Source organism: Bos mutus, chromosome 16, assembly GCF_027580195.1.
Source record: "Bos mutus isolate GX-2022 chromosome 16, NWIPB_WYAK_1.1, whole genome shotgun sequence".
Taxonomy (NCBI): domain Eukaryota; kingdom Metazoa; phylum Chordata; class Mammalia; order Artiodactyla; family Bovidae; genus Bos; species Bos mutus.
In genome coordinates this window covers 51896618-51911251 of record NC_091632.1, presented here as the reverse complement: position 1 = coordinate 51911251, position 14634 = coordinate 51896618, and the positions used below count along the sequence as shown (strand labels likewise).

Here is a 14634-nt window from a genome sequence, read left to right as displayed (position 1 = left end):
GAGAAGGGAATGGCTACCAACTCCAGTATTCTTGCCTGGAGAATTCCATGGAGACAAGAGCCTGGATGGCTATAGGCCATGAGGTCATGAAGAGTTGGACCAACTGAGCTACTAACACACACACACACACACACACACATACATCTTTCATAAAAATCTCCTTTCTTTAACTCTTTGAAAGGCAAGCAATACTACTTCCATTGAAAGTGTTTCAAGAGGCTGAAATAGCCTGATAGAGGTCCTACAAGTGGGCATGTGAGTCTCTAAATGGAACAAGTTATTTCCTGGCTTCATTTGGTAGTTTTGGCTGTTGATGCCCAGTGTGGATCCAGCCAGGAGTCCTGAAAGCCACCTGATTAGCATGGCTCAGGCAGTATGGGGTTTGATTTGTTTTCCCCACATCACTTTTCTTTCTTATTTTTAGCACTGCTGTTCACAAAGAAAATAAAGATAATCACCCGAAAGATTGAATATCAAATCGCTAGTTGCAGAATACAAATTATAGCCCAAAAGAAGGAATTTGGCTCTCTTGTTATAAAGCATGAAACTGGCTATTCACACAGGAAATCATGGTCTAGGGACAATAAAAAACAAAGGAAATTCAAGCGGAAGACCTTTCCCAGGTAGATGGGGAGCTAATTGAGACCTCTATAACAGAGCAAAACCAAACCCATTGATTTCTTCCTCTTCTGCTGCTCATAGCCTGTTAATTCAGCCAGGCTGTTGGGTGAGCCACCAGTTCCATGGCAAACCAGGCAGTGACTCGTTACAGCTGTGCTGGGTTCTGCTTTGCAAAGTCCTCAGATTCTTTTGGTTTTTGTTTTTGAAATTTGAAAAAAAAAAAAGCAAGCTATGTGTTCACATACAAATGAATATATATTATAAATGGTGAAAATGGAATAGAATCTGTAGTTTTCAGCATTGTACCAGTGTGAGTTTCCTAGCTGTGATATCATATTTAGGATTGTCATGTTTTGTAAGTAAAAATACAGGATATTGAGTTGAATTTGAATTTCAGATAAACAGCAAATTTTATTGTGTGTGCGTGTGTGTGTGTGTGTAGTAAGTCACTTCAGTTGTGTCCAACTCTTTGTGACCCTATGGACTGTAGCTCACCAGGCTCCTCTGTCCATGGGATTCTCCAAGTAACACTGTTCTCCTCTATCTACCATACATATAGAAATATAGGCATCCTCAGATAACCTTTGAATGAAATAGATTTTCTACCGTGGTGGATAATAGATTATTCAACAAGCTACAGTCAGAAGAGGCTAGATACATTTCTCTCAACTGTGGGGAAAAAGCAGTTAACACAATTGGTAAATATAAATTGGCTGTGACAAGTTTCTCTTCCTATTCTGTTAAAGTCTTGAATGCCCCTCATCTGCTGGCAGTTGGATAGAAAGTAACATTTTCACTCTGAGTGTTTGGAGGTGAGCTCTCTGATGTTCTACATGACAAACAATCATGGCTGCTTAAGTGATTTGGATACTCTACGACCAAAAGTCAGGAAAAACAGAAATTGGGGGCTGGCTTTCTATTTCTTACCCTCAAAAAGTTACCATTAGGACCACTAAATATGTTAGGATGCACTGAATATCAGTATCATTGAACTCCCAAATTCTTTTTTTTTTTTGAACTCCCAAATTCTAAGGGACCAAACCTGATGCGAAGAGCTGACTCATTAGAAAAGACCCTGATGCTGGGAAAGATTGAAGGCAGGAGGAGAAGGGGACAGAGGATGAGATGGTTGGATGGCATCACCGACTCAATGGACATGCATTTCAGCAAGCTCCAGGAGTTGGTGGTGGGCAGGGAAGCCTGGTGTGCTGCAGCCGTGTGCTGCCCTGTGCTGCAGTCCACGGGTTGCAAAGAGTTGGACCTGAGGGACTTGACTGACTGACACACCACAGTGACACACCGAGAGAATGTACACTGTCCCCCTGGTTGGTCCCGAATCTGGCTTGATGGTCTCTCCTAGCCTCTGCTCTCAGTTCACAGGGCTCTAGGCTCTCAGTGAAATGGGGATTGATGGTGGCCTGTGAAAGGTAAATGTCAGTTCCTCACTCTGCACATATCTTCAATTTGCTTTGATGTGTTTGAATCCTATCATGATATGGGGACAACCTAAGAAAGGAACTCCTCTCAGAGTACCAAATGGGGAGCTAGAGACAAGAGAACCAGTTTTATCCTCAACAGCTTTATACATCTCTCCCTTTCCTTGTCCAGAGGGGAATGCTGGGACAATGTTTGCTGACTTTGATCTCTTGAATCCCTTTCCTCAGATAAAGATTTCTTTGACATTTGCTTTCCATTACTGTTTGTCTGTTTTTTTTTTTTTTTTTGGCTTGTCATAGCTTTATAATCATAGGAAAACATTGTATTTTTTCTGTCCAAAAGAACACTAATCCTATTTGCATGTTAGAAGTTAAATATCACTACATTCTTTTTTCAAGATAAAAATATAATTTATATCCCTTCCTGCCCCTTATCAATTAGGATAAAGATCATGTACCAAATGATTTTCTAAACATTCTTCTATTGAAAATGTCCTTATAATAATTACAAATAATTTTGTCTCTATTTATTCTTCTTATCTTAGTGCACTAGCCAGGGTTCCTAGAACAATTTTGAATAATAAGATTGATAGAAGCTTTGCCTTATTCTGACTTTTATGAAGTTTCTTTTATGTTTGCCTCATGTTATGATGTTTTCTGGCAGATGCAATTAAAATGAGAAAAATTCCTTTTGGAATTTTCTAATTCCAAAAATTCTATTTTTGGTTAATTTATAATTTACTCCATGAATAATGATTTTTTAGGTTTCTTCACATATTCAGTAAGTTTTGACTAATTATACTTTTATGAAAAATTATACATTTCCTGAAGATTGTCAAAATATAGTTTTATACATTTTTATTTAATATTTTCCCACACTTGAAAAGTCCTTCCTACTTGTAGTTCATGCATTTTCTCCATTTTAAACCCTGCTTTTTTGTTTTTGTTTCTTTTTTTCCTAGACAGATCTGTCATAAGGTTTTTTATTTATTGGCCTTTATAGAGAAACTGCTTTTGCTTTTAATGATGTGCTTTTAATTAAATGAGTTCATTTATCTCTCTTGTTATCTTCATTGATCCTTTCCTTCTACTTTCTTGAAGGGTTATTTTGTTGTTCACTTTCCAGCTTCTTGAGTTGAATATCAATTCATTCATTTTATTACATTCCTTAAAAAACATTTTATGATTATATTTAGTCCTATGAATACTTCTTTGGCTGTTTTTCATAGGGTTTTCTAAATAACCTAAATATTTTATGACATTTTGATTCCACTTGCTTGCCTTAGTATGAATACAATGCTAGATTTCTAATTCAAAAAAATAGATATGAAACAAGCAACAAAGATTTACTGTACAGTCAGTATCTTGTAATGACCTATAATGGAAAATAATCTGAAAAATAATGTGTGTGTATATGAGTAACTGAATCACCTTGCTGTGCACCTGAAACATTGTAAGTCAACTATATTTCAATAAATATATATATTAAGAAAAAATGCTGTATAATTTATACTTTTATTTCTTGTTTTGGTAGTGTTTAAAAATTTCAAAGTCTATGGCTTTCTACCCTTAAACTTTTCTATTACTGAATTTTAATGTCATTGCTCAGCAGTCAGTGAATCTGGCCTATCTTTGTCGACTTTTTAAAATTTATTGGTGTATATTGGGGTAAAAGAGTAACCAAATAATACAGGCAGAGGTAGCCAAAACATAATCCCCCAGTTATGATTATGGCTGAAAGACTTATAAAGAAAATGCATATCTAATACTGTTTGTTATTTGTTTTCATTATGTGTTTGTTTTGCCAGGGTGTATCATTTTGCTCACTTTTACTCAAGCCCATTAACTCAAGTCTTTTGAAATGTACCTGTGCACACACAGATCTGAGCTGATGGCAGTTTGGGCCATGAAGTGACTGGAGCAATAGCCTGTGGTCGTGGCTGGTGTATCAATGCAGGCTTCCTTGGTGGCTCAGTGGTAAAGAATCTACTTGCCAAGCAGGAGACACAGGTTTGATCCCTGGGTTAGGAAGATCCTCTGGAAAAGGAAATGGTGACCCACTCCAGTATTCTTACCTGGAAAATCCCATGGACAGAGCAGGCTGGCAGGCTACAGTCCATGGGGTCACAAAGAATCAGATATGACTTAGTGACTGAGCAGGAATGCAATCAACGTGGCACAGAAAAGAAACTGCACATGCTGGAGGCATAGAGTGGGGCTGAGGTGAAGTTTTTAGAGAGCTGGGTGGGGTGGTATATTATTAGTCAGTGTTCTCTAGAAAAGAACCAATATGATATTGACACATGTAGAGAGATTTATTTTAAGTAATAGACTCACATGACTGGCACTGGTGAATCTGAAGTCTGCAGTCAGCCAGCAGGGTGAAGACTATTATGTTCATGTTGCACTTTGAATTTGAGGGCCATCTCGAGGCAGAATTTCCCCTTCTTCAAGGGACCTGGCAGTTTTAAGGCCTTCAGTTGGCTTAATGATACCCTTTCATACGGTAGTGGAGAAACTGCTTTATTCAAAGTCTACTGATTTAAATGTTAATCTCATCTAAAAATACCTTCACAAAGACATATAGACTAGTATTGACCAGCTTGTGGGCCCCATGGCCTAGCAAATAAAATCAGCCATCACGAGTCCACCCCTTGTCACTTTGGCAGCCATACATATCTCCTTAAACTACACTTAATCTCCAAATAAAGACAATAAGAAGACCATGCTTTCTCCTAACCTGATACAGCTATTTTACATTCAATGGAAAATGCACTAACCATTTTCCCAGAAGAGAATTCCAAGTCCTTTGTGATGTTTCTCTTCTTTTTGATATCCTATGGTGCATAAAAGTAAATATCTGGGAGCAACATCTCTCACTCAGTCTTCCATCTTTCCCAAATCTTGTGGATATTGGAACGGATGCTGACTTTAAGCCATGTTTTCCTTAGAAATAAAGGACAACCTTCCCAAGAGCTGACTTCTGAGCTTCACAGACTTTGCCTCCTCCACAGTTTTGCTGAAGACCAGCCATTCTTTGTCCATTTTTAGCACCTATATCCCAGATCAAGGTCTGGAAATGAGTAAGCAAATTAGGAGCATTTCAAGCCACTCCAGAATGGGTTGAATTCTTTTGATACAATTCCTCTAGTTTATCGCATATCATAAAATATTACCAATCACAAAATCTTAAAGTTGGAAGGACTCTTATAAGCCACCTAGTCTATCATTTTCTAAATCCTAGTCTATCCTTAGGATTTCATGGAGAAGATTTTATGTGAACGGTTTTTTCCCTCCTAAGAATATTTGAGAAGGTTCCTGGATCTTCCCTTCATTGTTCAATCAAATGGTCAGTGTTTTGGAAGGCAGCTCATATCCTCTCTAGGCAGTGGATTCCATTTTTGTATGACTTTTTATACACACTCTATAACTTAACCAATTACAAGCATTACTTCGCTTTTGACTGCTCAAATAAAGCAGAACCTTAGCATTCATAAATTTAACATCAGCAATTTCCATTTCTATTGCCACAGTCCTCAAATGTTCACGAAATGACTTAACTCATAATTTTATTAGACCATCAACTTGAGTGATATTTTCTGCTAGGCTGGTCTGTAGAATTGATTCTCTTAGATAGTAAGTGGACATATCCAGAAAGTCAGCATTCACTTGATTTTTTTTCTCCTGTTTATGTTCAGAGTAAGTCTTATAAAAAGAGTAAATGGCCTTACACATGACTTTTGCCCTATTTTTATTAAGTATAAAGGATTGAAAAGAATCATTTAAATTTTTCAACAATTTATTATTAAATTTTATAGGAAAATATATGATTTAGTGGTATTTATGTATTTAGGATTTTTGAAGGCCTTGGCAAGTATTCCTAGTGAATGTCAATGGCTACCATATAATCTGTTTCCACAGGGCATTTCTCCAAGGAGATCTGAGCACTACTTTAGCATTTCTTTATTACCAGGAAGGAGGTGGGAAGGGAGATAAATACTGAAGCCCATAAAGATTTTGACATGTCGAAATTAAACATCATTTTAAAAAGAAACTAAAAGAATAGCACCTGAGTTGACACTAGCAGGGAGCAAGACAGAGGCATGCTATGACCAATGTGTGCCTCAATTCTGTTGGTGGAAATCCCCGAGATGAATATCTGTGCACAAAATTTATATGATGGGAACTTTACATTTAGTGACTCTTCTTCACAAAATGAATAGATTTATTTTATTTATATTCTGCTTTGCTCAAGAACTAATTTGAGTTGCCTTTTAAGACTATTGAATTGATGATATCATATGAGTAAAAAGGTAGGAATAATGTGTGTGACTTTCTAAAAGTCTGTTTTATAAGAAAAAGGAAACTGTATTCAAAAAGACTACCAAAGGAGATCATGCATATCCAAGGTCAGCAAACAATGTCTCATAGGCCAGATCTGGCCCTGTTTATGTACAGTATGCAATGGACATGAGTTTGAGCAAACTCTGGGAAATGGTGGAGGACAGGAAAGCCTGGTGTGCTGCAGTCCACGGGGTCACAAAGAGTCTGTGCTGAAGCTTCAGAGTGTGTATTGAGGTTTAGCAATGCAATTAGCTCAATTAGCAATCCAAAGCTCTCTCTTCGGGAGAACAAAGAACAAAAGAAAGAAAGGAGGACTGTAAAAAGGAAGTATGGGATGAGGAAGAAAAGAAGTGAACACTGAAGGGAATCACTGAATCTGGCTAAGTTTCCTTACTCATCTTTGCATTATTAATGAAAGGGGAGGTTAGAAGCAGCAAGAAGAAAATATGCAGTGTTTAAAAATATTCTGTTTCAGTCAATTTCAGTTTATATACATTCATTTCAGTCAATTTCTGTTTAGCCTGACCTGTTCAAATGATGAAATATCATGTAGTCAGATATGCTGACCACAATTTGGGGGATAATAATAGAGTACCAAAAACGTTTCATGATACTGTGATTAAGGACTGTAAATAGCTCAAACCTTGGCAAGCTAGTAATTGCTACTCTACCCCCCTGCCCCTCCCTGCCCCTTCTCATCCATACTCGCTGCAGCTCCCTGGACTTAGGAGTTATACTTTAGAAACAGCAACCAAGTAAGAAGCAAGGTGCTAAGGTACAGGGTGCCCAGTCAGCACCCAATGCTTCTGGTAACGACTGGTAAGAGCTGGGTTACAGAATGAAGTTTAAATTGTGACCTTCTTTGCCTTAAGGCTGAACAGAAACTGAGATCTTACCATCCTCAGGTTCCCATAGTAAAGGAAGCCTTTACACTGCCTGCAGTCAGGTAGGCACACAGGCCATACCAGCTCATAAATCAAGAGCATGTTTCAAGTTCATGAACACATAGCTTCATCAGAAAAAGAAGTTCAAAGAAGAGACAGAAGAGATCGTCTCTTGACCTAATTTATTGGTTCAGAGTTCACAGTGGCTATTAATGACCTGTTAATAACATTATACACTAATGAAGAGGCCACATCAGTGACTTGGAGAATGGCAAAGTAAAGCTGTGAGAAAGCTGTAGAATGTTCTTTATAACGATTATTCCCCCCCCCTTTTTTTTTGGTGTGTAAAATAAAGATGGACTAAGTGATTTCTAAGGCATCTTCTCACTTTAAAATTCTATATTCATAACTTCTACAAGTGAAGAAACTGTCTCAAATTCTATCTCTTACTGTTCTGATAATCTTTTCCAGAAATGCTGCTGATCAAAAGCTTGAAACAGACAAATGTGACCCCAAATTATCTCATAAATCTTACTCTAATGAGTTCAGAAATAGCATACTTCACACAGACTTAGTGATGCCTACATGTTGAAATATTTGCAATTCAAAATTTCAAGCTATTGATTTAAAATACACTTCATGGTTCCAGTCCAAGAAGGGAATATTGGAGTCTCCTTAACTCCCCTCCTCCCATGGACACACAATCTACACCGCACACAGAGCATTTCCTCTGAAAGTAATCCAGAAACCAGACATGGCTTCCTATGTATGGGGCAAATGAGAAAATACCCCCATAGAAATGGGCAAGAAGGACTGAGATGCACTCTATCTATAAACCACACCCCAGGTCAGATGCCATATAATCAGTAGGGAACTCCCACTCCCAGTTTTTCCCCAAGGAACAGAGGGTTTAAACCTCACATCTAGCACTCCAACCTTTAAGACTCTTACCTGAGGAGCTTTCAAATGGTGAGCTCTGAAAGCCAGTAGGACTTGCCTCTATAAGATGCATAAAGCTATTTCAATCTAAGAAATAGTTCTTAGTTGGCTCACAAGGACTCACCGTGGCTATGACCCAGGACTTAGCAGAGAGGGAGCAGTTACAAAATGCCAGTCTCCCAGTCTTTCCTGGAGAGATGTCTGTTTGCATATTTTAAAAGCTGGTGCCTGAGTCAAGCTTCTAATTTAGCATACAACTAGAGGTTTGACAGTGATCTTCAGAGGCTGGGAAGACAGCAGACAACCCCTCAGGCATCTCCCACTAGCCCACTGCAAATTGCCAATCTCTCTCTAGAAGGAGCTTTTATACATATCAAGTACTTTAACTTTTGCAGCTGCCACCCAAAGGATGGGTCCCTGGATCACCTGACTCTGAGAGCAAATGGGGCTTGGGTTCAGAAGTCCCTCAAGACTTTAGCACATAAAAAAACAAATCAGTTCTTAATGGGCACAGGAGCATCCCCATGCCCTGTGGCTTTACATCCTAGTCCAATGCGGAGGGAACGGGCCAAAACACCCACCTCCTAGTTCCCCACCCCCGCGAAGGGCCCTAGCCACAGACTGTCTCAGCTGTCACCTGAGGGTCTGCTTCCAGTCATCCTGCATCTAGGTGCTAACTGCAGTCCTCCCTGGACACTCCTCTAGGGGATCTTCCCAACCCAGGGATAAAACCCAGGTCTCCCCTATTGCAGGCAATTCTTTACCATCTGAGCCACAAGGGAAGCCCCTGACACTGACAGATCGTGGCATACCTTCAATTACTGGGAGCCACTTAGAATAAGCAAGGTACCCTAGACAACCACAGAGGAAAGGAAAACCACTGTTTTCCACTGTGGCTGCAGCAGTTGTAAAACAGTATTAAAAAATTAAAAACAGAGCTACCATACAACTTAGCAACCTCCCTTCTAAGTGCATTAAAAAAGGAAATGAAAACAGATATTTGAGAGATAATCTGAACTTGCATATTTATTACAAGACTATTCACAATAACTAAGATATGGAAGCAACGTAAGTATCAATCAACAAATCAATGGTTAAAGAAGTTGTTATATATACATATGTGTGTATGTGTGTTGCATACATGTATACACACTGGCATATATGTATATATATGTATGTGTGCACGCTAAGTTGCTTCATTTGTGTCCAACTGTTTGTGCCCCTATGGACTGTGGCCCACCAGGCTCCTCTGTTCATGAGATTCTCCAGACAAGAATACTGGAGTGGGTTGCCATGCCCTCCTCCAGGGGATCTTCCCGACCCAGAGATCAAACCCATGTCTCTTATGCCTCCTGCATTGGCAGGCAGGTTCTTTACCACTAGAGCCATCTGGGAAGCACTATATAGGTGCACAAATATGTGTGTGTGTATGTGTGTGTGTGTGTGTGTGCACGCGCGTGCAACAATATCTGCAGCTTGAGGACATTATGCAAAGTGAAATAAGCTAGACAGAGAAAGACAAATGCTTCAAGGTATCACTTGTATGTGGAATCTGAAAAAAATTCTTTTAAATCAACTCATAGAAACAGAGAATAGAAAAGTGGTTGCATTGATCAAGGGCACAAACTTTCAGCTATCAGATAAAACCTGCGAGTCTAATGTAAAACATGGTGATTATAGTTGATAACATTGTAGAGTTGATAACTAAAATTTGCTAAAGAGAGGGACTTCTTTAGGCCGGTGTTCCCTCGGAGTGAGTTCGGGGCGTGTTCGCTGCTGCTCGCCCGGGCCGGCCGCAGCATGGCGGAGCAGGAGCTCGAGGCGCTGAGGAAGTAGAGGCTGGCTGAGCTGCAGGCGAAGCACGGGGATCCTGGCGATGCAGCACAATAGGAAGCAAAGCACAGGGAAGCAGAAATGAGAAACAGTATCTTAGCCCAAGTTCTGAATCAGTCAGCCCGGGCCCGGTTAAGTAACTTAGCACTTGTAAAGCCTGAGAAAACTAAAAAGTAGAGAATTACCTTATACAGATGGCACGGTATGGACAACTAAGTGGGAAGGTATCAGAACAAGGTTTAATAGAAATCCTCGAAAAAGTAAGCCAACAAACAGAAAAGAAAACAACAGTTACATTCAACAGAAGAAAAGTAATGGACTCTGATGAAGATGACGATTATCGAATTTGTCTAGAGACTGGAACTTAACGAAGTTCCAGTATTATCTAGGAGATAATACTTGGCAGAAGTTAAGATCTGGTGGTGTGTTTACTTTGTTTATTGTCTATATACCTTTTAAAAATAAACTTGTTATGCAAAATAGAAAAAAATTTGCTAAAATACTAGAACGTAGATGTTACCACCAAAAAAGAAGAATATATGAGATAGACGTGATGACAATTAAGTAGACGGAGGGCGGGAGGAGTCCGCTCACAATGCACATGTATATCATATTATCACAGTGTGTACCTTAAATGTCTTACAACTTTATTTTGTCAGTTATAACTCAATAAGCTGAAAAAATACATTTCATAATGAACCATACATTGTCTCAGGTTCTCACTTGGAGGATCAAAAATAACAACGAGCCGAACTACTACTTTCCCCCTACAGCTCTGTAAATAATTATATCAGTAAGGTTATATTTAGCTGCATAAAAATATTAACAGCAGCTTAAATGTATTAAAAGTGCATTTCTCTCACACACAAAATAAATCCTGATGTAGGTCGTTTAGTCTGCCATGGTGGCTCCACAGTCAGGGATGACCAGTCAATAGGCACCATGCTGTTTTATCATCCTCAGCACATCATTTCCAACCTCAAGGTGACTGCATCATTCAGAATGGCTGCTGGGGCACCAGTCACCATGCCTGCATCTTGGTATGATACAACAGGGTGCTCTTTAAGTAGCTTCCCTGGGACACATTCATCACACTTATTTCATGATCAGAACTTAATGAAATATCTTCCCCTTGATACAAGGAAAGCTGTGATTAATATATTTTCCTACAGGAGTACATTGCTATGTGAATAAAAATTGTAGAAGATGGAGAATAGATGTTGAATGGGAAATAAGCAGCCCCTGATGCAATGCTGAAGAAAGAAAGTTGCGTCAATACCTACTTCCGGACCAGAGCAGAAAGCACTTGGGATGGATCCTCTCAGTTTAGTAGATGTTGTCGAAGCACAGGCTCCTTCAGCATCCCAGGCGCACTCTCTCTAAAGTCTGGTTCATTAGAAAGAATGTGGAATAGGGACTGAGAAGGTTTTCGTTCCCTTCTGGCCTCCACTTGTTACAAGTGATGTGTCTTGGGCAAGTAACATGCCCTCTGACTGCATTTCCTTACTTGAAAATTGAGAATTTATATGATACCTTCCCTATGTATTTCCCAGGGATTATGTAAGGCAGTAAGTTAACATTTTTTGAGGATTCACTGTTCTCCAGTTTGTGGGCTGAATGCTCTATGTACAGTAGTTAATTTCATGGAAAGTTTGGACTCATACTCAAGATTGCCCTAAATATTGATGGTGTCTATTATGTGAAAAGTATTTGGACTCAGTGGTAAATAAGAGAGAGATGTCTCTGCCGTTCAGGGATTACATTCTTTCAGAGAGCCAGACATTAAGCAACACACTTACAGAATTTATTGCTCCATGACAAATATCCTCAAGTACCACGAAGGTAAAGTGCAGAGGCCAAACATGACTTATAGTGAAAAGTCAAGAAAGGCTTTCTTAGAAGGAATTGTTGTTGTTGTTTAGCCGTTTAATCGTGTCCAACTTTTGCGACCCCGTGGACTGTAGCCCAGGCTACAGTCTATGGGATTTCCCAGGCAAGAATACTGGAGTGGGTTGCCATTCCCTTCCTCAGGGGATCTTCCTGACCCAGGGATTGAACCCATGTCTCCTGCACTGGTGGGCAGGTTCTTCACAACTGAGCCACTTGGTAAACCCCTTGGAAGGAGACACAGAATTTATGCTGTATAAGGATTAGAAATTAGGCAAATTGGTGGAAGGTTTCCGAAAATGAAGTTTCCACATATGAAAAACTACAAATGTTAGAAATAAAAATGAAAATTTTCTCGTTCTAAGACAGAGCAAAGACTGTAAAGATCTGTATTTGGAAGGTGAGGCAGAAATGTTTTAAATTGCTTATTTCTCTTTTTTCCCCAAGTGTGTACACGTATACATTCTTATCCACATATGGGAGAAAATTGGGCTAAAAGTTGCATAACATTTAATTTAACTGTAATTACTTTTATTGACAAACTGAAATTCTTCAATCCCAGTCAATTCTGTCCTGCCAAATTCCCACTGAAGTTGAACTAATAAATGATCTGAGAAATAAACACCTTGTACATATCCCCCACACAGTTGGAAGTCTATGATGCTTGCTGGTGCTTTGTAAAATTGGAAGATATCCAGGAACAGCAGTCTCTGCAATTCTCTCTTACTCATGAAGCCAAGTCCTAGGAAACGCCTTTGTCAGAAAATATACTAGAGCTGCCATTTGGTAATTTTCATTATCAGCAAACTTCCATGGTTGGCTTGCCCAAAATTACTGCCTCAGCCAAAAAAAAAGGATGGTAAAAAAGGATAGAAGCTAAGTGGGAAGCCAACCAAAATACCAACATTCTTCATTTGCTGATGCTTTTATTGCCAGACTGGAGAGAAAATAACTGACCTTGAACTTTCTTTGAGGATTAAAAACTTCTCAAGGGCATGGTACAGGCCCTGGAACTGTCCATCAATATCTTTAAGACACTTGGTATCAAATCCTTTCAAGTGACTTTTCCCCGGTCTTCAATATCTAGTAAAAAACTTCATATATCTGATTTTACCTTCTCAGAGGTTAAGCTGTGCTCTGTCGCTTCAGTCATGTTGACTCTTTGCTACCCTGTGAATTATAACCTGCCAGCTCCTCTGTCCATGGGATTCTCCTGACAAGAATACTGAAGTGGATTGCCATGCCCTCCTCCAGAGGATCTTCCTGACGCAGGGATGGAATCCGAGTCTCTTAAATCTCCTACATTGGCAGGCAGGTTCTTTTATGACTAGTGCCACCTGGAAAGTCCCTGACATTAAGCTATCACCTTAATACCATCTTTTAGCTCTTTAACACACAGATCTGTTCCAGTGGCAAACTAAAGAATGAACAATTACAAGTTTAATTTCAGAACTTGAATTCTATCACTGGCAACAAATACTGTCAGTTGTTTTCCTTGAAGGCCCTGGTGTACTTTGTTGCTTTTAAATAAATAGTCCTTAAATATCCAAGTCTGAACAATATGGTTTGCCTATTTTCTGTCAGTTGTTCTTTCAGGTAAAAATAGTATTCAGTGAGAAAAGTGGGTAGATTGGCTCACAGTGAAACAATGACACTGGTGCTTTTCTGCAGGACAACTGTGAAATTCCATCGGAAGTACAGTATGTGTAGTTCCCATTTCTTCACAAGAAATATTATGGAAACATGTTTTCATGAGTCAACAAAATTAGCATGGTTTTACTGCTTTTTTATAGATATTCCTAAGGGAGCATGACCTTTCTTTTTCTGTGTGTGCTTGGGAGGGAAGGAGAGTGATTGCTGGGATGGTGTGGAGACACCACCTTGATTTATCCTAAGGTACCGGCAGTTTTGCCTACCATCACTGCAAATGTTGGCACAGTGAAAAAGGTGAATATATTATAGAACTTCCATAAAAATAATTTTGACCTCACAGACCTCCTGAAGGATTGTGGGGATCACTAGGCATCCATCAATCACACTCATCTTTTTAAGAAATTCAGTCTCATTTCTGTTTTTTAGGATAATTATAAGCTTTTAGAATTTGATTATTTATTTGTCAAATATCAAATTCCATACTGGCTTCCTTGGTGGCTCAATAGTAAAGAATCCGCCTGCATTGCAGGAGACACAGATTTGATCCCTGGGTCAGGAAGATCTCCTGCAGAAGGAAATAGCAACCCACTCCAGTAGTCTTACCTGGGAAATCCCATGGACAGAGGAACTGGGCAGGCTACAGTCCATGGGGTTGCAAAGTCAGACATGACTTAGCTACTGAACAACAACAACAACACAATTCCATACCATCTCCTGCTCTTAACCAATCTAGGTAAAACTAGAGAAAAATAGAGTTTGATTAGTTGTCTGATGCACACTATTTGAAATACATGGAAAAAAATAGGCGATATTCTAGTGGGAAAAATAAAACAAAAGCATGAGATTTGGAGCCTGAAAATCATGGTTTGAATTTAGTGGTAATGTGACCTCAAATAATTAACTTAACTTCCCCGAATATCTATTTACTCATCAGGTAGAGCAAGAACGAGAGTCATAACAATGCTCATAAATGGGGTCATACTAACTTCATATTGCATTTGTGTGAATTAATTGCAAAGAAAATAAAAAGCCTCATA

The 14634-nt window shown here is 39.1% G+C and overlaps 1 pseudogene; it reads left to right on the top strand.

Moving 5' to 3' along the window:
* The first annotated feature begins 10024 nt into the window (after positions 1-10024).
* On the top strand, positions 10025-10547 carry LOC102267233 (programmed cell death protein 5 pseudogene; annotated as a pseudogene).
* The last annotated feature ends 4087 nt before the right edge of the window (positions 10548-14634 follow it).